The following is a 25,000-nucleotide window of genomic DNA, read 5'->3' on the forward strand; positions in this document are numbered from 1 at the left end:
CCACAGCCCTGTAAATATATCTCTCACCCTTACACATACACATACACATGTATGCACACACACAAATAAATACTTGATGGTTATAAGAAACTAATGATGTACACACAAACAGACACACACATTTAGAGTGCCCTCAGATCAACTCATAGACTCACATTTACAATCTCACACTTGTTGTCCACACCCTTTTCACTCTCTCTCAAGCACAGATGCACACAAACACACACACACACTCTCACACACACACACACACTCCCACACACACACACACACACACACACACACACACACACACACACACACACACACACACACACACACACACACACACACACAAACACACACACACACACACACTCACACACACACACACACTCTCACACACACACACACTCACACACACACACTGTCACACACACACACACACACACACTCCCACACACACACACACACACACACACACACACACACTCACACTCACACACACACTCACACACACACACACACACTCACACTCACACACACACACACTGACACACACACACACTCAAGTTAGGAAGTGTAGGAGGTGAGGCTCCAACATAAACCCTTGCAGAACACAGAGGCAGTGAGGACAGCCCTTGTGACCTCCTCCCTCATTAAAGACTGAAAAGGTGGTGAGCACATGTGACAGAACAGGCCCATGTTCTCTTACGTAACACTTTCCCCTTTTCCTTCTGCTCGTTCAGGCTTCCCTCTGCGTGGCTGTGTGGTAGCAGCATGTGTGTCGTGCCACCATAATGCACGCTGTTCCTCCTCTGATGCCTGTACTACTGATATAATGTTTATTATTATTATATATATATTATATATATATTATATTATTGTTCCTCTTCTGATGTCTGTACCGCAGCCTCTGGAAATGCACACTAATGGAAACGTCTGGAAATTACACTGAAATACACATAACAAATAAGCGAAAATGTGTATTTGCTATGTTAATCGCATGAAAACAACTGAACGTGGTTGTGTCACCTTCACTCTACACCCACTCTCATGCTCTCTCTCTCTCTCTCTCTCTCTCTCTCTCTCTCTCACCAAGACACACACACACACACACACACACATGCACACACACACGGACAACAGGTGGAGACAGGTACAGGTAATCACCCTCCCTGCTCCATCTCCTGGGAGAATGTGCAGCATCGCGGCAGTCTAGAGCGTTAGACAAAACACTTCAAAATAATCCCATCCGGTGTCGCTCCACGTAATTACATTTTCTTCTTTTTTTCATGCTTGAATTGCCTGTGAAAGGTTTCAAATTCGCCATGGCTGATTAGAAAATAAAATACAGAAATGAAAAATAAAATAACTAAATTAGAAACTAAATTAGTTTGAAACAAAACCTCAAATGTCTGCCTTCATCGGATATTATTTTTCACTTGTCATTATTAAAAGTTATATTTTTAATATACACGTCAGTTGGTGCACAGTGTTCCTGGTTATAATAGCTCTCCTCATTTGCAGTAGAGTTTCTGCTGCAACTCAAGTCTGGCCGTTGTGTTCAGTTTCCACTGCATAAAGACAAACAACAGCACTCATTTAAATGGGTTGCATCCTATCTCAGCAGATGGTGTTACAGTGACTATATGTCTATCATTTGGAAGGCAATTTATTTTGAGTTAAGACTAGCTGGTGTGGGGATGGTGGTGGTGGTGTATGTGTGTGTGTGTGTGTGTGTGTGTGTGTATGTGCGTATGTCTGTGCACATGTTATAGGGGTGTGTGGGCATGAGTGCGGTCTCAGTAATGAGATGTGTGTGTGTGTGTGTGTGTGTGTGTGTGTCTGTACAATGACCCACTGATGCCCACAGATGGCTGAAGCTGTAGATGTAGTCTCATAATAATGAGTCTTTTGGCAAGATATTACCTGCTACCACATCAGCTGGTGTGGTCGTAATATTAGTGAAATCAAATACTCAATAAGGCTGAGGGTCATACACACACACAAACACACTTGGGGATAAAGAGAGAGAAAGAGAGAGAGAGAGAGAGAGAGAGAGAGAGAGAGAGAGAGAGACTGATCCTGAGAATCTCTGGCAGGCAGTTCAGATTGGAAACCTGAGGGGCAGGCGGGCAGCCTACCCTAATTAAGACCGTGGAATGACAGGTTAGCCTTCCACTGAACGGCATTATCATTACAATATACACAATGTCCTCCTTGCACTAATTACACCATGGCACCTCAGAGCAGGACATGGCAGGCACCTCTATATGGACTTCAAGTGGCCCTGTTAATGAACCTGCAAAATGTAGAGTGCTTCTTGGCTCTGGGAGCAAGTCTTTTCTTGATCTCAAGAAAAAGCGTATGCTACACATAGGCCGACATACACAACTTTATAAACTCCATTCCTCTTAAATGGATATATTGCATACATATATTATACAAATATATACAATCGGTTATCCTCAAAAGTCTGTTTTAGTGACAACATCAGAGTTGGCATCTAACCCCGTCTTTTAAAGACTTAACAGGTCATGAGAGAGTTGACGGCGAGTTTTAGTCGCTCCAGGCCAGGCTCGTGGCTCCACGCTCCGGACGTGCCTTTGAAAAATGACAGGGAAGGAAGCGAGAGCGAGACGAGTTAGGGAATTGTTAGCGGAGGGCAGAAAAGAAAGGAGGTGGGATTTTCAGACCGGATAGCATAGTGACATCAGGGCGGAAAAATGTGTGTGTGTGTGTGTGAGAGTCGGAACCAGACAGCGCGTGTGACGGGGATTGTGTGAGCGAGCGAGAGAGAGAGAGAGAGAGAGAGGAAAAGGCGTTTCCATTCTTAAACCGGCGAGACTGTGTACGCATAAGCACGACAGACGCGAGCACGGCAACTTCCCTGGACCAAAACCGCTCTCACACATCGTGTCTGCCTTCTTCTGCAATTTGTTAATTTGAGATATCCGAAATCCACACTGTCTACAGTGACGCTGTTTTTTTGTTGCGCTAAATTAAGTGATATTTGGACGGATTGGACTATTATACGGGGTCGTTTAAAGACTACATCGCCAGTTATAGAAAATAACTGGATAAAATTAACAGGAGAGCTGCCTCCATCACCGCTTAGAACACGCGAGCATCACCATAACCAACGGCTGACTCATTCTCTTCGTCCAGAGTAAGTAACGTTCATTGCCCTTGGTTAAGGACTGGTTGGCTGCTTTGTTGAAATATTGTATGTATTACCCTGCGCAGTATTACAGTCGTCTGCAATCATTCAAATAACATCACCCCATTTATCTTATTTAATGTAAAACAAGGTGCATTCCGCCACTTGCATTCTTACGTTTAGGAGTAGCCTACATGTCCTATTACTTCCTTTAGCTTCATCAAGATTGGCTATGGAATTGGGATGGACTTTGGATAGTGTAGCCTACATCTAAGTTTATTTTATTGACACACGAGCAAACACCTAACTTAGACAAGTGACAGCATCCAGTTTTCACTCTCGTGTTTCGCTGTCGTCGGCTCTCGATGGGGTTCAAGTAACCAGTATTATTGATAATCGAAACAACATTTTGTCTACTGCGGTCTATGCCCTTGGTGGTTTCAAAACACCTTGTAGATAAAGCGTACAGAAATGTGGTCATAGTGCCAGAATATTTATCAGAAATATCGTTTTTGTCGCCTTTTTGCAGAAGGGCGTGCGCGCCCTGTGATGACTCGTTGGAATGCAAACCATAAAAAAATCGTACGCATTCTGTGTGCAAAAGACGCGTTATCAGAGCATCCCACAGCATGTAGGCTTAACTCATTTGGGTTAATCTAGTGGCTACAATGTTGACAACCTGTGACAGCATATAGTCTTGTCGCTTTCCCGCTAGCTTTTTCGGTCGTGTCATTTCCAGTAATGTTTGCATTACACAGTGAAATAAAGACAAGATTCCGTGGACAGTCTCATTTGGTTGATTTTGGTACATTTAGGTCTATATAATTGCATGAAGTCAATCTGTGCGATAGATCAGCATGCTTGTCCTGAAGTTTGAGTAACTTCTACCTGCTGTTCACGGTAATTGTGCTAGGGGCAGAATAATGTATTGTGAATGAACAAGAAACTCGAATCACTCAGACATAGCCCGGTGATAGTAGTATAGTTCTGGTTAATGTGCAGTATCTTAATTTAAAGCGATTCAGCTAATGTATAGCCAAGAACGGAGAGTTTGACTTCGCCGGTAGGGAAGTCTGCATTTTCGAATGTAGAATATTGATTTCAGCAACAGCTCTGGCTAATTGCTGTGTGCGCGCACGGCCCAGCCAGCACAGCAGAACCATGCTTCCTGCTCGGCTTTTCCTGTCTCCGCCGGTAACATGGGGAAGGGGAGGCGACGGCGGCGAGCAGTTCTGTTTTTGTGGTCGATGTTGTTTGTTGGCAGTCACTCAGTCAAGTGGGGTTTTCTGGAAGTTCCGCCATTCTGCCCGAAACCTTAAACCGCTAACAGGGACCGTGCTGGCAAACAGGGGAAGCCGCTTTTGACCGCTTTCAGTCTCCGCTGTGCTTCGGCCAAGCCTCTGACTCAGAGGAGACTACTGGTGAGCCAAGGCTGTCCTGGCAGCTCAAACTGCAACTCTTTCTGAGGGTTAGCAATATCCTTATGCTTCCTCTTGAACCTTTTCTGCCACTGCAAAAAACACTCTCTGAAAAACTACACAATGAAAAACTACACTCTGAAAAACTACTCTCTGAAAAACTATGAAAAAAGTGACATCTGGTGTTACTAAATGCTCTTTGAGTTGTCCTCGATGGAGACACAATCAAAGTTTTAAATGAAAAACCTTGAAGTGTTCCTCTTGAAACACATAATGGTGCGACCTGTATGGGTTCTGTGAGGAATATCTTAACACCATGTTTTTTTAGAATTACAGTTTTTGTCCTATCGGATGTGGTATGTGCTTGCTGTTGTGCCAGCGATTGTTTGACCTTCATAGATCTCAAACCTGCAATTTCTGCTTTGGTACTCCGATGTTCTCACAGCAGAGCCAAAGGGCAAGAGTTATTGATTGTGCTCTACTTGGGCCATAGATTTGGCAGTTTTGTGGATGTGTGGAGTGGTAGGTTTGGCATTTGTCCAGACGGATGTGATGGCAGCGCACGTACATCTGCAAAACAGGCCTGCTGAATTGACACTCTGCCAGTGTTAGTTGTTCCGTGGCTACTGTATGGCTCCAGTGTTATGCAGGGCGTGTTCTGTGTGTGTGTGTGTGTGTGTGTGTGTGTGTGTGTGTGTGTGTTGTTGTTGTGATGGTGGAGATCATCCAATATATTTTTCGGTTGGGGTTGTGTGATTTTATCTACACATACATATATACACTGCCTTATTTTCTCTCTGTCCGTCTCTCTCTCTGTGCGTGTGTACAGCACCGTATGTGTGTGTGTGTGTGTGTGTGTGTGTGTGTGTGTGTGTGTGTGTGTGTGTGTGTGTGTGTACAGCACCGTGTGTGTGTGTGTGTGTGTGTACAGCACCGTGTGTGTGTGTGGTTGTGTGTACAGCACCGTATGTGTGTGTGTGTGTGTGTGTGTGTGTGTGTGTACAGCACCGTGTGTGTGTGTGGTTGTGTGTACAGCACCGTATGTGTGTGTTGCAGTTATCCATAGTGTAGATCTGGAGCAGCCGCCCATCACGCACCAAAGCTGCCTGCGATTTCACACTAATCTCCTCTAATCTCTAATAAGTGTCTCAGTGTGTCAGCAGTCACCCTGCCCCCTGTCCTCCTCTCCCTCACACTCTTTCACTCACTCACTCACTCACTCTTTCACTCACTCCTTCATCCCTTCATTCCTTTGAACTTCTCTCTTTCTTCCCTTCTCTCACTCACTCTTTCTCTCACTCACTTACTCACTAAATCCATTCCTTTATCTGAGCTTGCCCAGATAGCACGACCTATCAGTTATTTAATGTCCATATAGACACGGGTTACGGAGTTGTGTTCTCATATTTTAGAGCGTGAAGGGGCTGTTTCTCCAGGGCTGATTGTTGAAGGAGTACTTAGCTGCTCTTTTGTCTTGTCTTCTTACAAAAGAGATGGCTTTATCATTGAGGTGTATATATTGTATATACTGTATGATATTATATAATATATTATGATACTGTATAGTCATAATCATAATCTGTACGTAACAGCAGTATCAGCAGTCTTGGGTTTTTGCATTCACAGCTGTTTTTTTTTTAAAGTATGCACTTGCTCCAAGGGTATTAGCAGTAGCATAACAGTATGGATGTTTTTAAGTATGCACTTGCTCCAAGCGTTTTAGCAGAAGCATAACAGTATGGGTGTTTTTAAGTATGCACTTGCTCCAAGGGTTTTAGCGGTAACATAACAGTATGGATGTTTCCTCAGTGCACTTGTTTCAAATGAAAAACGTTCATCGTCGTGTAGACAGGGTGTGGCATATAAGCCGGGACTGAGTGCCAACATGGACTGGGGTGGTGTGTGTGTGTGTGTGTGAGAGACAGTGTGTGTGTGGGTACGATGTTTGTGTGTGTGAGAGAGAGAGTGCATGTGTGCGTGCGGATGTTTGTGTGTGCGCGCATGTTTGTGTGTGCACGCATGTTTTTGTGTGCGCGCATGTTTGTGTGTGTGTGTGAGATAGAGAGTGCATGTGTGTGTGCGTATGTTTGTGTGTGTGTGTGTGTGTGTGTATGTGTGTGTGGTAAACTAATCAGTGAACTGCCTGACCAGCAGAGCATGTGCCAGTGGGAATCCGATGGCCAAAGAGGCTCCTAGATGACTGGCAGTGACCTCAATCACCCTCCCTCATCCATCGCCCACCCCCCCACCTCATCCCACCCCCCAGGTCCCACATAATCCACTCTCTGCCTGCTCAGATGAAACGTCTTGCTGGGTGTAATTTGATGTGATCTGAGCTGATTCGATTGAATTGCTGCATAGCTGCGTGATCGTGGTGATGGAGAGAGCTAGCACAGATGTACGCCTGGAGTGTATGCAAGTGCAGGTGCGTGTGTGTGTGTGTGTGTGTGTGTGTGTGTGTGTGTGTGTGGTTGTCGGTTTGTTATTGAACGACACAGAAGAAATAATGTGTAGAATATGCTCCACTTTCAATTATGTTTTCTTTCCGGCAGTGAAGGTAAAAGCTACAATTGGTTACATTTTTACATAAGATTAAATGAAAAAAATCTCCTTAACTGGCCCTTCAGATGAGTAGGCATTCTGTGAAAGTGCACACAGTGTGTGTGTGTGTGTGTGCTGTACATGTGTGTGTGTGTTAACCCCTCTAACACCCATTCAGTACAAGTTTTTGACAGTGTGTGTGTGTGTGGGACAGAGAGAGTGTGTGTGTGTGTGTGTGTGTGTGTGTGTGTGTGTGTGTGTGTGTGTGTGTGTGTGCGTGTGTGTGTGCTACACTGGGTGCTGTTAGGCAGAGTGCCGGTCCATCGGTCAGCAAATGTGTCGGTGTACTGGTCTGTACACCCATCCATCAGTTAACTCTCTCTCTCTCTCCCTCTCCCTCTCCCTCTCTCTCTCTCTCTCTCTCTCTCTCCCCTCTCCCTCTATCTTTCCCTCTCTCTCTCCCTCTCTGTTTCTCTCCCCCCTCCCTCTCCATCTCTCTTTATCTCTCCCCCCCTCTCCATCCCTCTCCACCCCCCACCCCTCCCTCCTGTGCACCAGGTTCGTTCTTTCTGCTTGCCTGCCCCCTTGCTGTTCTGACACGACATCACCTCTCAGCGTTTTAACTCCAAATGAAAGAGCATAGCCCCATCCCCCAGAGAATTAGCATTACCATTAGCATTAGCGCAAGCACTCCCCTGAATCGCCATGGTTCCATAAGGTTCACTCCCCCCTCGCAGTTTTTCATATCAGAAATCTGCTTGCTAGGATTACAGGCAAAGGTATCCATTAAAAATAAAAACAATTTTTTTTGTCTTTCTTTCTTTCTCTCTCTCTCTCTCTCTCTCTCTCTCTCTCTCTCTCTCTCTCTATCTCTGTTGTCCTCATTATTTTTTCCCCTGATGTTTTTTCATCTTTGCTGCTGCTCACTGGTTTGAGAAATCGCCCGTCCCCGTGTGCCTGGCGTTTGCCTGCATCCGCATCTTCAGCTGGGATCTCTGTTCTGTGTGTGTGTGTGTGTGTGTGTGTGTGTGTGTGTGTGTGTGTGTGTGTGTGTCTGCCTGTATGCACTCTGCTCGGAGTGTGGCATAGGCTTGGGATCTCTGTTCTATGTATAAACCCAGTGCCTGTATGCACTCTGCTCGGAGCGTGGCATAGGTTTGCCCAGCACGGCACGGAGCTGTGTGCCCAAGTTTGGAGTGTGGGCTGGTGAAGCATGGCTTTATTTCCCATTGCTCTCTGTTTGAGCTCAAGTCTCACTGTTTTTATCCAAGCAGTCTCTGGTTTTGGACTGGAGCCACTGAGCCAAAAAATTGCATAAAAAGGGGGATACACAGACACACGTGCATGCACACACACACACGTGCATGCACACGCACACACACACACACACTCATGTACAGACATGCTGACTTCTGTCATGCAAATAAAAATGAACAACATGCAAAAACCCACACATACATATGACTACACTACACACACACACACACACACACACCTCTGTATGCCTGTAGTATCCAAATACCCTCCGCCCCGAGCAAGCACACACACACACAAACACACACACACACATACACAAAGACTTCCTCTTCACTAGAGTGAGTGTGTACAACAGGAGCAGGTGCTTCACTGAATACATTTCTGTTGTTATCTCTCTGCTCCTCCCCTCCCCTCTCCTCTCCTCTCTGCTCCTCTCCTCTCCTCTCCTCTCCTCTCTGCTCCTCCCCTCTCCTCTCCTCTCCTCTCTGCTCCTCTCCTCTCCTCTCCTCTCCTCTCTGCTCCTCCCCTCTCCTCTCTGCTCCTCTCCTCTCTGCTCTGCTCTGCTCCTCTCCTCTCCTCTCCTCTCTGCTCCTCTCCTCTCCTCTCTGCTCTGCTCTGCTCCTCTCCTCTCCTCTCTGCTCCGCTCCTCTCTGCTCCTCCCCTCTCCTCTCCTCTCTGCTCCTCTCCTCTCTGCTCCTCTCCTCTCTTATGACCATGAGAAGCACCAGCCAAACTAGCCAAGACAAAACAAACAACAGAGCATGGATACATGCAGGCTAATCTCAAACGCAGGCAAAGTCCTGACAGCCATCATTCCACATACATCACCTGTCCAACATACCCCTAGGTACACATACATACACACACACACACACACACACACACCTACCTCCAGCCTACACACATCCCTCCCAGACATGTTAATAACTGCTATTGATCGTGCTTGGAGTGTTTTTTTTATGGTTGCCATGGTGACCTTTGTTGTCTCCTTTCAAGTAATGTTTTGCCACTCCGCACCCAATGAAGTCATCCAGTGCACATTTCAGTCAGTCACATCCTCCTTGGTTGCTGTGGCAGCGTATACATCCACTCCAGGGTTGAATGTGTGCACATCTTGGGGAAAAAAAGACAGAGCATTTTGAAGCTAAAGACACACACACCTACACACACACATACACACACAAACACACACACACACACACACACACACACACCTACACACACACAGAGGAACATAAACTGATTGTTTATTTATTTATCGGTAGTGGTGAAACACAAACATACCCCCCACGCACACACACACACACACAGCCATAGCGGATGCAGTGGAGAGCTTCTGCCTGTTTAGAACAAAGAATGTCTATTGCGACTCAATGCTTAACATTAGCACCATATGAGACCAGACATTAACAGGTAAAGATCCCACTGGCTGTCTACCCCTCCCTAAGTGGTGCCTTAACCATTTCCTGCGTATCACTCCCTGATGTCTGGGTACAATACAATATTCATTGAGTGAAACAGTGGCCTTTGAACTCTGATAGCATTGTTCATTCAGTAGAAGCTTTTATACACAATTACCCTTAGTTGATAACACACTACAAATGACAGCAGTTGGCAGGAAATGCATGGTAAAGTGACTAATAAAATGGCTTTGAGTTGTATTGATTATCTAGGGTAGTTAAAATTGATAAAACATTAATGCTGGCACTTAAATTATTACTGAATGTTTGTTACTGAACTGTTGATACTGTCTAATGAATTGAAATATCAGTTTATGGTTGATGGGTGGAAAGTGCAATCCATTAAGTCACAATGGAATGTGCTATATGAATACTGAGGTTGAAGATGAAACATAGGGAAGCTTTTTGGGCATATTTTTTGTATGTGGTTATGTGAAGGACAAAGAAAAACACCTGGTGTTCTCACTAGCCACCCAGGTTATGCATTGTGTATTTCTGTGGTCCAGGATGGATCAAACCACAAAAACGTAAGGACAATTTTTCCAGCAGCTAGTTGGGCATGCTAGCATGCTTTTATCAGTGACAACTATGTGGTTGGGCATGCTAGCATGCTTTTATCAGTGGCAACTGCGCGGTTGTTGGTGTTTCTGAGATGCCTGCATGGGTTATTGGTAATTAGCTTGCCAGTTTTAGACCAAAACTCACTGTTGCTTTATAACATTATATCAGATACAACTACCTGGTGCAGTGATTGATCCAATATTCTAGAGTGTGTGAGGGAGTTTGTTATAATTACTTTGGACAAGAAGGTCAATGGGATTTCTGAAAAACATTACACACTCATTGCCTTCAATGTCATGTGTAATAAACCTATGCTTTATACTCTGGGAGTTTCAGGTTTTCCACTCTGTTTTGTGCACAAAGGTTTGTTATCTCAGGTCCGTCTACTACCAGCTAATAAAATGTATTGCTCGCTCGCGGTGCCGTTTGTGTGAGTATTGTAGCCGAGCTGTTATTGTGGCCATTGCCATGGTAACAAGCCTGTATGGAAGGCCAGTTAGGCAGGCCAGTTGATGGCCTCAGCGGGATTGATTCTGTCCCGGAGCCAGACGGCTGACATTGACGACAGAACGCCATTTGACATAAACGATCACTTCCCCTTCCGTCTCTGCTGGCGGAAACAGTATCAGTCACATAAGATGACTCAGATGGACACACACACACACACATACACACACACACACACACACACACATACACACACATACACATACACACACACACACACACACATATACACACACACACATACATAGTCACACACACACACACACAGAAACTCATACACACACACACATACACACACACAGAAACACATGCACACACATACATGGACACACACATACACATAAATATATACACACACTCACATATATACACACATACACACAGACACTGTCACACACATGCATGCACATACACTAACACACACAAGCACACCTAAACACACACTTCCAATCTCACAACTTTGACAAATGGACACACACACGCAACTAAAAACACTGAACACACTGAAGCCTCTCCTGGAAGCGTGAGTAGCATCCAAGAATTAAAGAAGAAGTGAACTCACCCGGGATGTTCCCTACGTCTCGCGCACACACACACACACACACACACACACACACACACACACACACCGCACCGACTCCTCTCGGCCCGCATAGACACTCACTGCCCAGAGTCTGGCCGGTGTCTGCTTACAGTTCTTGGGGGTTTTCATCTGAGCTGTTGAGTTATTGCAGTGGAAAGCTAGCTTCTTCCCCAACGTCCTTATTAAAGGTGCAGTCTGAAATTTCAAATCCAATACACTTTTTGTCAAATTCAGCAAATTGCTCCTCACGGTCATCTAGCTGTCTGCTCTGTGTGCGCGGTTAAAAAAAAAAACATCCAGTGTTCGCACACAGCCCTGGCTCTGTAAATGGGAAACAAACACAGAGGCTTGGGCCGAGCCATACACAGTTCCAGCCAATCAACACGTTGTCTTGGGGGCATAGAAGGGTGGAGTGTGACATCATTGGCATTGTTGAGTGGTTGTTGTCAAATCAACAACCTTTCACGAGAACTGTGGACTGCGCCTTTAAACTTTTGTCTAGTTGGGGTCTTCTAACACTGGTTTTCTGGTTTTTACCCCTCTGAGCTTCCCCGGCCACTCTGAGTGAGATAAAGGTCTGATAGAGATCATTTCGAAATTACTTAAGAATATATAAATCAAGTGCCTTGTATTAATAGTAACCTTGTATGAATCATGTGCTTATGTAAGCAGGAACATGGCTTTTCTGTGTTTATGTGTGTGTAACTTTGTTAGGTTTATTAGGTGCTGACGCCACTTAGTCTGTTTTATGTGTAAGACCTACATGCGTAAGTGAGGGAACCTCTTGTCTATGTTTGGGTGAGCTCAGAGGTGATAAGAAGGGTCGAACTGTGCTTGTTCAACCCTGACATCTTTGCATCTCAGAAAGCGCAGTTGGGATGACACAAAATTACTTTTAGTTGACCGTGGCTACTCTTGCTGACGTTAGAAACATTTATGGCGTCAGAGTTAGATAAATCTTAAGTATATAAACCCGATGATAGTGAAATTGCTTCACTTTCCTCCTCGTGCTGTGAGTGAGCCTGATTGCAGTTGTTTGTAATAAATACACTGATCTACAGCTCCGGAGTCCTGAGATAACTTGAGTGCATTTTCACCTAACAAGGTCCATTTTAATTTGATCTCTAAGCTTCCTAACCCTTCATAATGCTTCCTAACACTGTTGACATGGTAAGGAAGTGTACCTGAGCGCTGGGAAGTGTTAAAGGATCCTCCTCGACTTCTTTTAAGGTTGTAAATTCAGTGTGAGACACTGATACAGCACAGACCAGAAGAGAGAGATGTGGCATGTCTGTCAGAGCCCTGACTAATATCATTCCTTTCTTGAGTTTGATCTGCGTTTCCCAACAGGCCCTCAACTTCCTCAAATCTCGACGGCCATTCTCATTTTGGCACTGTTTGCTGCTGTGGGCTATTTTTAAGACAGAGGAACTGTTGTGTGACTTTAATCAGGAGTATGGCTAATATTTACTGTGTGTGTGTGAGTGTGAGTGTGTGTGTGGGTGTGTGTGTGTCAGGAGACTCCAGCTGTGACCCAGCGCTTTGGCTATGTGAGGTTATGTCATCTTGTCTTTGTATCTCTCTGTTCTCTCTCCCTCTCCCTCTCTCTCCGCCTCCCTCTCTCTCCCTCTCCCTCTCCCTCTCTCTCTCCCTTTCTCTCTCTCTCTCTCTCTCTCATCTGGATGAAGTCCAACAGTCAACAGCCTAGCTGCCATTATCTGTCCCGATAATACCCACATCCGGAAGAGAATGCTCCCTTCTCTCCTTCTCTCTCTCCATTTTTCTCTGTTTCTGTTTTTTTCTCTCCCTTTCTCTCTCTCTCCCTCTCTCTCTCAACCTCTCTCTTTCTCTCTTTCTCTCTCTCTTTCTCTCTCTCTTCTGGCTTTGAGTGTGTGTGTGTGTGTGTGTGTGTGTGTGTGCTTATTTCCTGGCCTACATTCTGCACACATAGCACAGCAGATAGCTGATATGCAAATGGTTGGATTGCTACAAAGCTTTTTGTTGTTTGGTCACAAGAAGGATCACTGCTGAACACTGTTGCAAAACCATGGATAAGAACAATAAATAAGATAAAACATGTTAATCTCTTTCTCTCTCCCTCTCTCTCTCTCTCACACTCTAAAAAACAGAATCATGTAATATACGAACATTAATGCATACACACACATTCCTGTGCACACACACGGCACAAATGGTCTGTGTTCGTTCTATTAAAAGGCCAGTCTTCATAAGCTTTCTCTAAAATATTGACACACTCACATGAACACGTGTCAGCTGGCGTTTAGTGTGGAGACGTCTGTCTAGGGGCAACAAGGAGCCGGAGGTGACCGCTATCTCTGTATGTTCACGTCTTTATTTATCTTCTGTACATTATATCATGCCTTCTACCCATGTGAAGGCCTGTGCTGTGTTGGCCTTGGTTGGATGCACTTCCCATTTTACCACACAGGCATGCAGTGTTGTGCTTTGACGTAGCGGTGCATACATGACTGGCAGTGTGTGTGTGAGTGTGTCTGTGTCTGTGTCTGTGTCTGTGTCTGTGTGTGTGCGTGTGTGTGTGTGTGTGTGTGTGTGTGTGTGTGTGTCTGGGAGTGTGAGTGTGTGTGTGTGTGTGTGTGTGTGTGTGTGTGTGTGTGTGAGTGTGTCTGTGTCTGTGTCTGTGTGTGTGTGTGTGTGTGTGTGTGTGTGTGTGTGTGTGTGTGTGCATGTACTGAGTGAAAGTCACACTCCTCAACATGAGATGTCGATCAGGCAGGGTCCAGAGAGAGTAAGGAAGAGAGAGTGAGAGAGCGAGAGTGAGAGACAGAGAGGGAGAGAGAGAGAGAGAGACAGAAAGGGAGAGAGAGAGAAAAGGAGTGAGACAGTGCAGAATGAAAGACAGAGGTGTGAGAACACGGAGAGTGATAGAAAGTGGAGCGAGAGGGAGAGGCGGAAGGGGTGGCAACAGCAAGAATGTGAGAGGAGACAAGGACAAGAATGTGACAGTTCTCTCTCTCTTTTCTCTAACTCTCTCTTTCTGTCTCTCGTTTCTCTAACTCTCTTTCTCTCAACCCTTCTTGCCTGTTCTCACATTCCTTGGGGGATAGAAGAGAACTTGAGTTTGGTTTTAGCTGGGTTCTGCTACTTAGTGCTTAGAACAAAGGCAGGCCTAGACAGAAAAATACCGCCAGTCCCTCAGGGATCACACACACACACACACACACACATATACACGCACACACACATACGCAATAAGATAACACATAAGATGATGTTCATTATCACTGTGCTGTTTTATTGATAGAGAGAGCAATCTTTCTCTCTCTCTCTCACACACACACATTCTTCTCTTCCTCTCTCACACCCAGTATATATGCCTCGGTTTCTTCGTCTGTGCCTTTCAATATCTCAACCTCTTTCTCTCTGTCTTTGTTTCATGGCTTTTCATCCTCCCTCCTGTGCACTCTCTCTCTCTCTCTCTCCCTCTTTCTCTCTCTCTATCATTCCCTCAGGCTTTTCTCCCCATGTCTTCCTAATTCTCTGCTTTCATCTTCATTCTAGACTTTTTCATTCAGACAGATCTCTTGGAGAGCTGGACTGTGTGTGTGTGAGTGTGTGTGTGTGTGTGTGTGTGTGTGTGTGTGTGTGTGGACATGATTGACTATATTTTGCATATTAAATTCCTGTACCCAAAATTATCTATTTTTGGAAGTATGGTCCTTCTCCCCAGTTCTCTCTCTCTCTCACACACACACACACACACACACACACACACACACACACACACAAACACATTGTCAAGTTATTTTCTTTTTCCATATCAACTCCTCTTCATCCGCTCCCTCTCCCGTTCTCCCATGATTCTCACCATTTTTCCTCAGTTTGATTCTTTCCATCTTTCCCCTGCTGTCCTTCTCATCACCCTCTTCCTCCTCTCTTCACTCCCCTCCTCTATCCATCTCGATGTATTAACATGCACTCGTAAATCTGTCTCTTCTTTCATTCTCCTATCTTCCCCTCTTCCGTCTTCTCCTTCATCCCTCCATCCCTGTGTACTAATATGCAGTCATTGCTCCCTGTCTCTTTCCCTCTTTCTTCCCTTCTTCCCTACCCTCCCCTCTTTCGCCTCTCTCTCCTCTCTTCTTTTCCCTCTTTCTTCCCTTCTACCCTACCCTCCTCTCTTTCGCCTCTCTCTCCTCCTCTCTTCTTTTCCCTCTTGCTTCCCTTCTTCCCTATCCTCCTCTCTTTTACCTCTCTCTCCTCCACTCATCCATCCACCTTTGTGTAATAATAGGCAGGCATCACTCTGTCTCTCCGATCTTCACTTCCTCTATCATCTTCCTTTCCTCTCCTTCCTTTTCTCCTCTTCTCCCCTCTCCTCTCCTCTCCTCTCGTCCCCTCTCCTCATCTCGTATCCCCTCTCCTCCCCTCTCCTCTCCTCTCCCTCCTGCTCTCATCTCCTCTCCTCTCCTTTCCTCTTTCATTCTCCTATCTTCCCATCTTCCGTCTTCTCCTTCATCCCTGCAACCCTGTGTACTAATATGCAGTCATTGCTTCCTGTCTCTTCTATATTCTCCTCCTCTCTTCTTTTCCCTCTTTCTTCCCTTCTTCCCTCCTCTCCTCTCCTCTCCTCTCCTCTCCCTCCTTCTCTCCTCTTCTCTCCTCTCCTCTCCTCTCCTCTCCCTCCTTCTCTCCTCTCCTCTCCTCTCCCTTCTTCTCTCCTCTTCTCTCCTCTCCTCTCCTCTCCCTCCTTCTCTCCTCTCCTCCCCTCCGCTCTCCTCTCCCTCCTTCTTTCCTCTCCTCTCCTCTCCCTCCTTCTGTCACTCTCCTCCAGGTCTATATGATATGCAGCGTAAGCCCTCCTTAGCCACCATCTCAGAGGTGCCATGTTCTCTCCAAGCTGCTCTGCTGCTGCTTGGCTTTGGGATCTGTGTGTGTGTGTGTGTGTGTGTGTGTGTGTGTGTGTGTGTGTGTGTGTGTGTGTGTGTGTGTGTGTGTGTGTGTGTGTGTGTGTGTGTAGGTGTGGCTGTGGGTGTGTGTGTAGTTGTGTGTGCGTGTGCCTGTGTGTAGGTGTGGGTGTGGGCGTGGGTGTTGGTGTGTGTGTGTGTTTGTGTCTGTGAGTCTGGTATTACAGTATGAAGATGTGTGTGTGTGAGTGTGCTGTATGACAGAATGTAGGTGTGTCCGTGTGTGTGTGTGTTTGTTTGAGTATATAGTTGTCATAAAGTTATGATTAGGAGGCAGAGTTAGTCTCTCCCACTGTAAACACAGCTTCGGCTCTGCCTTGTGAAAGCCCATCCCCCCACGATGAAATATACTTCTGCATGCATGTGCTCCTTGGAAAGGGACAATTAACCTGTGTTCATATTATGCATTCTGACATGACCTGCGCATTTTCACCATTTTCATCTGTTTCTGGATGTTGCTTCTACTCCAACTTAAAGTATCCATCATAACAATTTGAGGAATTTGATGAAGGATTTTATAAGAAATTTGTTCAATTTCACAATGTCATCATGAACTTTTTAATATGAACAAATACAGGTCTGTAAGTTTTCACTTTGTGTTGCTTCAAAATTAAAAATGTGGCGTTATGAGGTGCCGTGTCGAGTGAGTTCTAATCACTCCGTGCAGTGATGTTAAAAATACTGTATTTTTTTACGTCCTTTGGTTGGGAAAGGAAGAGCAGGGTGGCGATGTTGGTCCCACGGGGAATGATACATGAAAGGGTTTTGGTCATGTAGATACAGAAGAGACGGTATGTGTGACAAAAGTGAGTGTGTGAAAGGAAAGAGAGGGGGGGGGGGGGAAAGGGGTAGGGAGAGAAAGAAAGTTGTTTGATGAGACTCGCATCAGGGGGTCTTGTGAATGCCGTCATTCAGGGACTCACACCTGAGTTGATAACTATACGCAGATTCCAGTCAGCATGCTCACAGACATAAAGACACACACATTCTCTCTCTCTCTCTCTCCCCCCCCCCCCCCCACACACACACACACACAAGCACACAATCACACACACACACACACATTCTTTCTCTCTCTCTCTCTCTCACACACACAGACACTCTCAGGCACGCACACTCTCTCACACACACTTAAATGGTGACACACAATGTGTAGAACAGTGCAGTGTGTCTCTTGATCCCACAGGCTATGGGATATTTTTATCCAGCATACTTCCCAGATGCTAATGAAGTAAAAGATTTATCCCAGAATATGCACACAGTTCACAGGAACAGCAAGACATAGGCTGCTGTTGTGAATCAGTGTGTGTGTGTGTGTGTGTGTCGGAGAGAGAGAGTATTTGTTTAGTGTGTTTCAGTTTATATGTTCTGTTATTTGTGTGCCTTTATATGCACGTGTGTGTGTGTGTGTCTGTGTGTGCGAGTGTGAATGAGTGCAAGTGTGTGCAACTGTGCGTGTGTGCAAGTGTGTTAATCCACATTCAACTTCAATGGCAACTTCAGGTGGACCTCAATGTATCACAATGAAGTTCTGTGAGAGAACTTGTTTTAAAACTATTTTAGTACGTCCGACTTGGCAGCCATTTTAAATATTCCCCCGGTAGTTTCCATTAATTAATGATGGCCCGAGCTTTCATTATCCTCTCCCTTAATGAAGCTGGCCTCTACCTTCTGCATGGTCCTCTAATCAGGACCCTGGGAAAACAAAAGCCATGTGTGGTAGCCAGGCGACCTTAAGCCTTCAGCTGGGGGTTGGAACATTCTAATAAAAGAATGCGTTCATCAACAATTGATGATTCTGAAATTCCACGTTCTATGCGATGGACCCAGATGTTCTTTAGAATATTCCTTCTATAACTTTCTAAACCCACCGGTGTGACGTTACCTGCTGAAGGGCTTATTTGGTTCTGGGCCTGATCTGGTTATGTGCCATATCTGGACCAGACTTGTGTCAGTGTCACCTGCTAGCCAGAGAGCAATTCCTCTTTGCAGTGGCTCTTTGCAATGCTAAAGCTTTTATTATGAGACTTGCCACACACACACACAATGCAATTAGGTGAGGAACCAAGTGCCTTTTAATGATGCTAAATGTTTGTAGTGTGTAATTACTTGGAGCAGCAATGGTAGGTCAATCTTGTTAAGTGGTAACTGTATGTAATTGTGTGCTGTAATTCTCCTCGTTAGCCAGTTATGCTAAATGCTAGTGGTATGTAATTATGTGCTACACTTCCTGCTAGCATGGTATGCTAAATATCAGCATCGTAAAATTATATGTAATGCTTTGTATTTAGCTTATGGTTAATGCTGTGTTGATAACCTTTTTAGGCATGGGCAAGTGCTTGGATATAGCACTGGGTGCTATCTATGAAGGGATCCTTTCCATGGTGTCAGACTCTTATGATAACATAATGTGCCTGTCAGTGGCAAAAGCAAGCACTTCACTTTGACGCAGATGCTGCCCCATTGCTGTTTTTTGTTGATTCTAACATAATTCTGGACCAATTTCTATCGTTAATTGTCCCCTAAAGGTTTAAGGCCTACCTGTGTCCCAGTTCAACTAAGGATTTGGCAGATTAAGGATAATAGGACATTTCATAATGCACAGTAAATCAGAGGTGCCGACTGACTTCCAGGCTAGGTGGGAGAGGGAGCGAGAGGAACAGAGTCGTTCTGAATGTCTTGTCTGTGTACGGAAATAGTAGCCTGGTTGTCATGATGGTTTTTTTTTTTATATGTGCTGAGCCGTTCTGTTTGTGTGTCATAGCATTGATGGATAGAAAGGCATTAGTCAATTAGTTAATTACATTTTATTGTATTTATGTATATATTCTCTATGTTTCTGTATAATAACATTTATGTAATGCATGAATGCATGCCTGTATGTATGTATGCATGCCTGTATGTATGTATGTATGTATGCATGCCTGTATGTATGTATGTATGCATGTATGTATGTATGTATGTATGTATGTGGAGTATGTATGTATGTATCTATGTATGTATGTATGTATGTATGTATGTATGTAATTGTAACATGCTTTTTTTTAGTGGCACCCTGACCATTGCACTGAACTACTCACCCCTGCTCCTAGTCCTCCACTGACCTAGTTACCTCATCCCTCTCTCCTCTCCTTCATCTCTAGCCTATATTTATCCCTTGTTTCTCTCTCTCTTTCTATCTCACTCTCTCTCTCGCTCTCTTTCTGGCTCCATCCCTTTCCTCATCTGCAAATCTGCCTCGTGTTGCATTTGCTATTTTCTGTTTTCGTGTCCTCAACCACTCTATCCCTGTTTTTGTCATAATGTTTTCATCCCTCCATCTCACTACTCACTCTCTCTCTCTCTCTCTCTCTCTCTCTCTCTCTCTCTCTCTATCTCTGTCTCTCTCATTTAAATCTGGCCATCTGGTGTACTCCTAAGGGCACAACGAGGTGATCGCCATTTAGATTAAACAGGCAAAGCGATGTGAGACACACACATGCGCGCACACATTTGCACACACACACACACACACACACACACACACACACACACACACACACACACACACACACACACACACACACACAGACACAGACACAGACACAGACACAGAAACACACACACTCAGACACACACACACACACAAACATTTATGCCAACATGAACACACACACACACACACACACACTATTTATGTTCACACCTTTGGATACATGTGCAGACCATATTACATATTCCTGTGTTTAGGGACATATTTATTTGTGCATCCATCTAGAAGAATGCTAATAAATCCACTGCCTGTCGAGGCCATGCACACATCGAATCTACAGAATGTTTTAGCACAGATGTGATCTGGGTTAAGCAAATATGTGGGGAGGAAGAGCAAGAGAGAGAGAGAGAGGTAAAGAGAGAGAAATAGATAGAGGGGGAGAGGGAGAGTGAGAGAGAGAGAGAGAGAGAGAGAGAGAGAGAGAGAGAGAGAAAGACTTAACGGAAGGAATCCAGCTGCTGTTTTTTCCTCTTCTGCCTTGAGCCCAGTCAGGAAGTGTGTCCATGGCAACGGCAGGAAGTGTGGCTGGCCGGTCACTCACAGCTGGGTTGTCGCAGCAACCGGGGTTGACTCCCCATGAGTAAACCGGCGGGTAGGAGAAAGCAAAAATGAGAGAGAGAGAGAGAGAGAGAGAGCAAGCAAGAGAGAGACGTCAAGGGGAGAAGAAAACTGGGAGAAAGAGAGACAGGATATCCTCAGTGGGATGATCTCCATGCTCTGACCTGGCAGAGTCTTTATGCAACCAAAGAGGAAGTTGAAGTGTTAACCTTTGGGACAGGAAATGTGTGTGTGTGTGTACGTGTGTGTGACAATACACATGCACACAGGTAAGAATACACACACACACACACACACACACACACACAAATTCACAAACAGTACTGAACAAGAAGTTATCACACAAAAACATTACAGAGTATATATGTATGCGTATGTATCACACATATATGAACCCATGAGCCTACACACACAGACTACTGAGCACACAGAAACACTGGTTTCCTGTAGCAAAAACAGAAAGGTAGTGTACCTACTCTTACACATAGACAACAGTCTGTAGGAAGATAGTGTGCATACTGTTACGACCCCTTGTGCCCCTGCGCACCCTGCCTGCTGTCCCTGTACTGGCCATACAGAGTGTGTGTGTGTGTTTGGTAGACTGTGTTGTTTGAAGATGTAGAGCATATTATTTTACATTTCAGTTTATCAGCTTTCTGATCATGCTCCCTCATTCTGCATAGTGTTTGTATTTAAAGGAAACCCTGTTTGTATTAAAAAAATTGCATATCTGTATATCTATATATCTGTGGTTTTGTGTGTGTGTGTGTCTGTGTGTGTGTGTGTCTGTGTGTGTGTGTTTGGTAGACTGTGTTGTTTGAAGATGTAGAGCATATTATTTTACATTTCAGCTTATCAGCTTTCTGATCATGCTCCCTCATTCTGCATAGTGTTTGTATTTAAAGGAAACCCTGTTTGTATTTAAAAAATTGCATATCTGTATATCTATATATCTGTGGTTTTGTGTGTGTGTGTGTGTCTGTGTGTGTGTGTCTGTGTGTGTGTGTGTACTATATATGTATCCTTCTCTCATTAATTAGTGTCTAATGTGCCCATAGTGTGGTGTAATGGAGGTCTCATGTGGGCGGTGAGCGAAATGTGCCTGATTTTAATGCAACTGTTTTACAGTGTAGTCAGATGACATATTTTTGTTTTAAATCTTAAGGGCACGTCCCTTCTCCCAGCGTACCTCATTAGTTTGATGACTAATGTTAGACCGCTGGCCACATGCTTACTGTGTATGTGTATGAGTATGCACACTATCTTCCTACACACTCTTGTCTATGTGTATGAGTATGCACACTATCTACCAACAGACTGTTGTCTATGTGTATGAGTATGCACACTATCAACCTACAGACTGTTGTCTATGTGTATGAGTATGCACACTATCTACCTACAGACTGTTGTGTATGTGTATGAGTATGCACACTATCTACCTACAGACTGTTGTCTATGTGTATGAGTATGCACACTATCTACCTACAGACTGTTGTCTATGTGTATGAGTATGCACACTATCTACCCACAGACTGTTGTGTATGTGTATGAGTATGCACACTATCTACCCACAGACTGTTGTGTATGTGTATGAGTATGCACACTATCTTCCTACACACTCTTGTCTATGTGTATGAGTATTGTTACCCGTGAGATCGCAACATAAAAAGGAGGAGGCAGACAACGAGGTCAATGGTTACGTACATTTCTTTATTACACCAAAAGGTAAATTTAACGGAATTCAAAGGTGAATGGATGCGTGTAGCGAGTATGTTCGTGAGTAGGGATGGCTGCAAAAAGTAAATGAGAGGAGCGGAAGCCAAAGGGGCCACTCAAGAGACCTGAGGGTGCTTTTATACCCACACCGAAGCCAGGTGTGGGTAATCTCCGCTAATCAGTGTCCCCGCTGCAGGCCCACAACCTGCTGCCTCTGTATGGCCAGTACAGGGACAGCAGGCAGGGTGCGCAGGGGCACAGGGGGTCGTAACAGTATGCACACTATCTTCCTACAGACTGTTGTCTATGTGTAAGAGTAGGTACACTACCTTTCTGTTTTTGCTATAGGAAACCCATGTTCCTGTGTGTTCAGTAGTCTGTGTGTGCAGGCTCATGGGTTTTTATGTGTGATACATTATTCACTCGTAAATGCATATTCTGTAATGTTTTTGTGTGATAACTTCTTGTTCAGTACTGTTTGTGAATTTGTGTGTGTGTGTGTGTGTGTGTGTGTGTGTGTGTGTGTGTGTGTGTATTCTTACCTGTGTGCATGTGTACTGTTATGTGCATTGCATTGTTAGCTGCCCCGCCCACATGGCGTTTTGGCTTAGGTGACCTTTGAACTCTCTTATACAACACCCCCTCCTGTGTGCGCCAGAGGGGAGAGCAACGTGCTGGACACGCCCCCACACAGCTCCCACAATGCAATGGTGCGGAGGAGGGATTGGCAGGGCCCACGGCCCACGATGCACCAGAGCTTCTGCTCCGGCTCTCTGAAGCTGCATTCTGTGGAAACATTTAGAGGAAAATAAGACGAAGTGTGTGTGTGTGTGTGTGTGTGTGTGTGTGTGTGTGTGTGTGTGTGTGTGTGTGTGTGTGTGTGTGTGTGTGTGTGTGTGTGTGTGTGTGTGTGTGTGTGTGTGTGTGTGTGTGTGTGTGTGTGTGTGTGTGCTTGTTTCTGTTTGTGGTTATTTGGTTGGATTTGTGCAATTACAGGAAAAGGTCAATACTCATTAAGCAGGGAAAGAAACAGTGTTTGTTTCTATGGGGGGTGTGTGTGTGTGTTTGTGAGGTGTGTGAGTAACAGAGAGAGATGGAGAGAAAAGGGATGAGAAAGAGAGAGAATAAGTGATTCCGTACATCAGTTGGTCACACGCCTGGTTTTCATTTGGGTAAAGTTTGTGTATACATTATGTGTAGTTCATAAGAATGTGGGAGAGACTGTCTGTCTTCTTGAGTGTGTGTGTGTGTGTGTGTGTGTGTGTGTGTGTGTGTGTGTGTGTGTGTGTGTGTGTGTGTGTGTGTGTGTGTGTGTGTGTGTGTGTGTGTGTGTGTGTGTGTGTGTGTGTGTGTGTGTGTGTGTGTGTGTGTGTGCGTAAGAGATATCCGCCTCCACTCAAAGACTGACACAGACCAGACAAAAACAGATGTAGCCCCCAGTGCCACAACAGAAAACTCCGGAAATGGTGCCTGTTCTAACAGCTGTATCTAAGCCACACACACACACACACACACACACACACACACATGTAGGCACACAAACATGCACATTTACAATCACGTATGCACACACGTACACACATGCAGATGCACGCAAGCATACATACACACACACACACACACAGAAACAGAAACACCTACACACAAACATATGGTATGCATTCACTAGGGATTATGAAACATGTGTGTCAAGTCACTAGTCAGCCACAACATGTCTGTCACACACTCCCTTCCCTTACAGCACATATAAGGCTGTGGAGTTAGAGCCATATGATGGCTGGGCTGCTTGCGTTTTGAGGAGGAGAAGAGAGAAGATGAGAGAGAGGATGGGAGAGGAAACGAGACAAGACTGGAGAGAAGAGAGGAGAGGAGAAAGAGGGAGACGAAATGTAGATAACAGGAAGACGGAGGAAAGAGAAAAAAGGAATGGAGAGATCTTCTGTGTCACTGAATAGAAATCAACACTTTACAGTCAAACTGTCGGATGACAAGAACAGAATGAAGTGGAAACGACGGCTGGATTTGAGGGAAGTAGGACCCGTGAAAAGAAGGGATGGCTGAATGAGAAAAGGGGGACGTTAAGCAGAAGAGACAGAGACTGATCGCCAAGGTTTCTTCTAGTCAAAGCTGATTTAACAGAAATGGCCTCTTCTCGTTTCATCTATCTTTTTTAGAGACGGAGAAAAAGAATGACAGTGGCCTACATTTCTGCAGCGTCTTGTGTGTGTATGTCGTGTGAGTGTGTGTGTGTGTGTGTTCATGGTGTGCTGGCGTGTTGGCGTGTGTTTGTTAGCATGAGCGTGACCTCTCTTTACGCTAATAAGCCATGACAGGCTACTCAGCCTCTGTGGAAACACACACACACTCACACACTCGGCCTCTATGGAAACACACACACACATACACACACACACACACACTCAGCCTCTGTGGAAACACACACACACACACACACAGCCTCTGTGGAAACACACAGCATATTCCCTCAACCGTCTCACTCTCCTCCGCTCTCCTGTCTCTTTCTCTCCCTCCTATATTTCTACTGCCTCTCTCTCTCTCTTAACTAATTTCTTCTCTCTCTCTTAACTAATTTCTTTTTTCTCTCTCTCTCTCTTTGCTCTCTTAATACCTGTTTTTGTTCTTCTCTTTCTGCTTCTTCTTCTTCATCTTTCTGTCTCGCTCTTCTCCATGTTACTGTCATTATCCTCCTAATTTTCCTCTTCCTCTTCCTCTTCTTCTTCTTCTTCTTTTTCTCATCCTCTCACTCCCTGATGCAGTG

At 44.9% G+C, this 25,000-nt stretch overlaps 1 protein-coding gene across 1 annotated transcript in view; it reads left to right on the forward strand.

Moving 5' to 3' along the window:
• Positions 1–2,802: 2,802 nt before the first annotated feature.
• Positions 2,803–25,000, forward strand: part of LOC105908831 (proliferation and apoptosis adaptor protein 15) — a 38,981-nt gene continuing 16,783 nt past the window's right edge. The window contains exon 1 of the mRNA XM_012837394.2: positions 2,803–3,151. The gene's annotated coding sequence lies outside the window, so the exon portion shown is untranslated. The remainder of the gene's footprint in view (positions 3,152–25,000) is intronic.

The sequence above is a fragment of the Clupea harengus genome, chromosome 18 (assembly GCF_900700415.2).
Source record: "Clupea harengus chromosome 18, Ch_v2.0.2, whole genome shotgun sequence".
NCBI classification, from domain to species: domain Eukaryota; kingdom Metazoa; phylum Chordata; class Actinopteri; order Clupeiformes; family Clupeidae; genus Clupea; species Clupea harengus.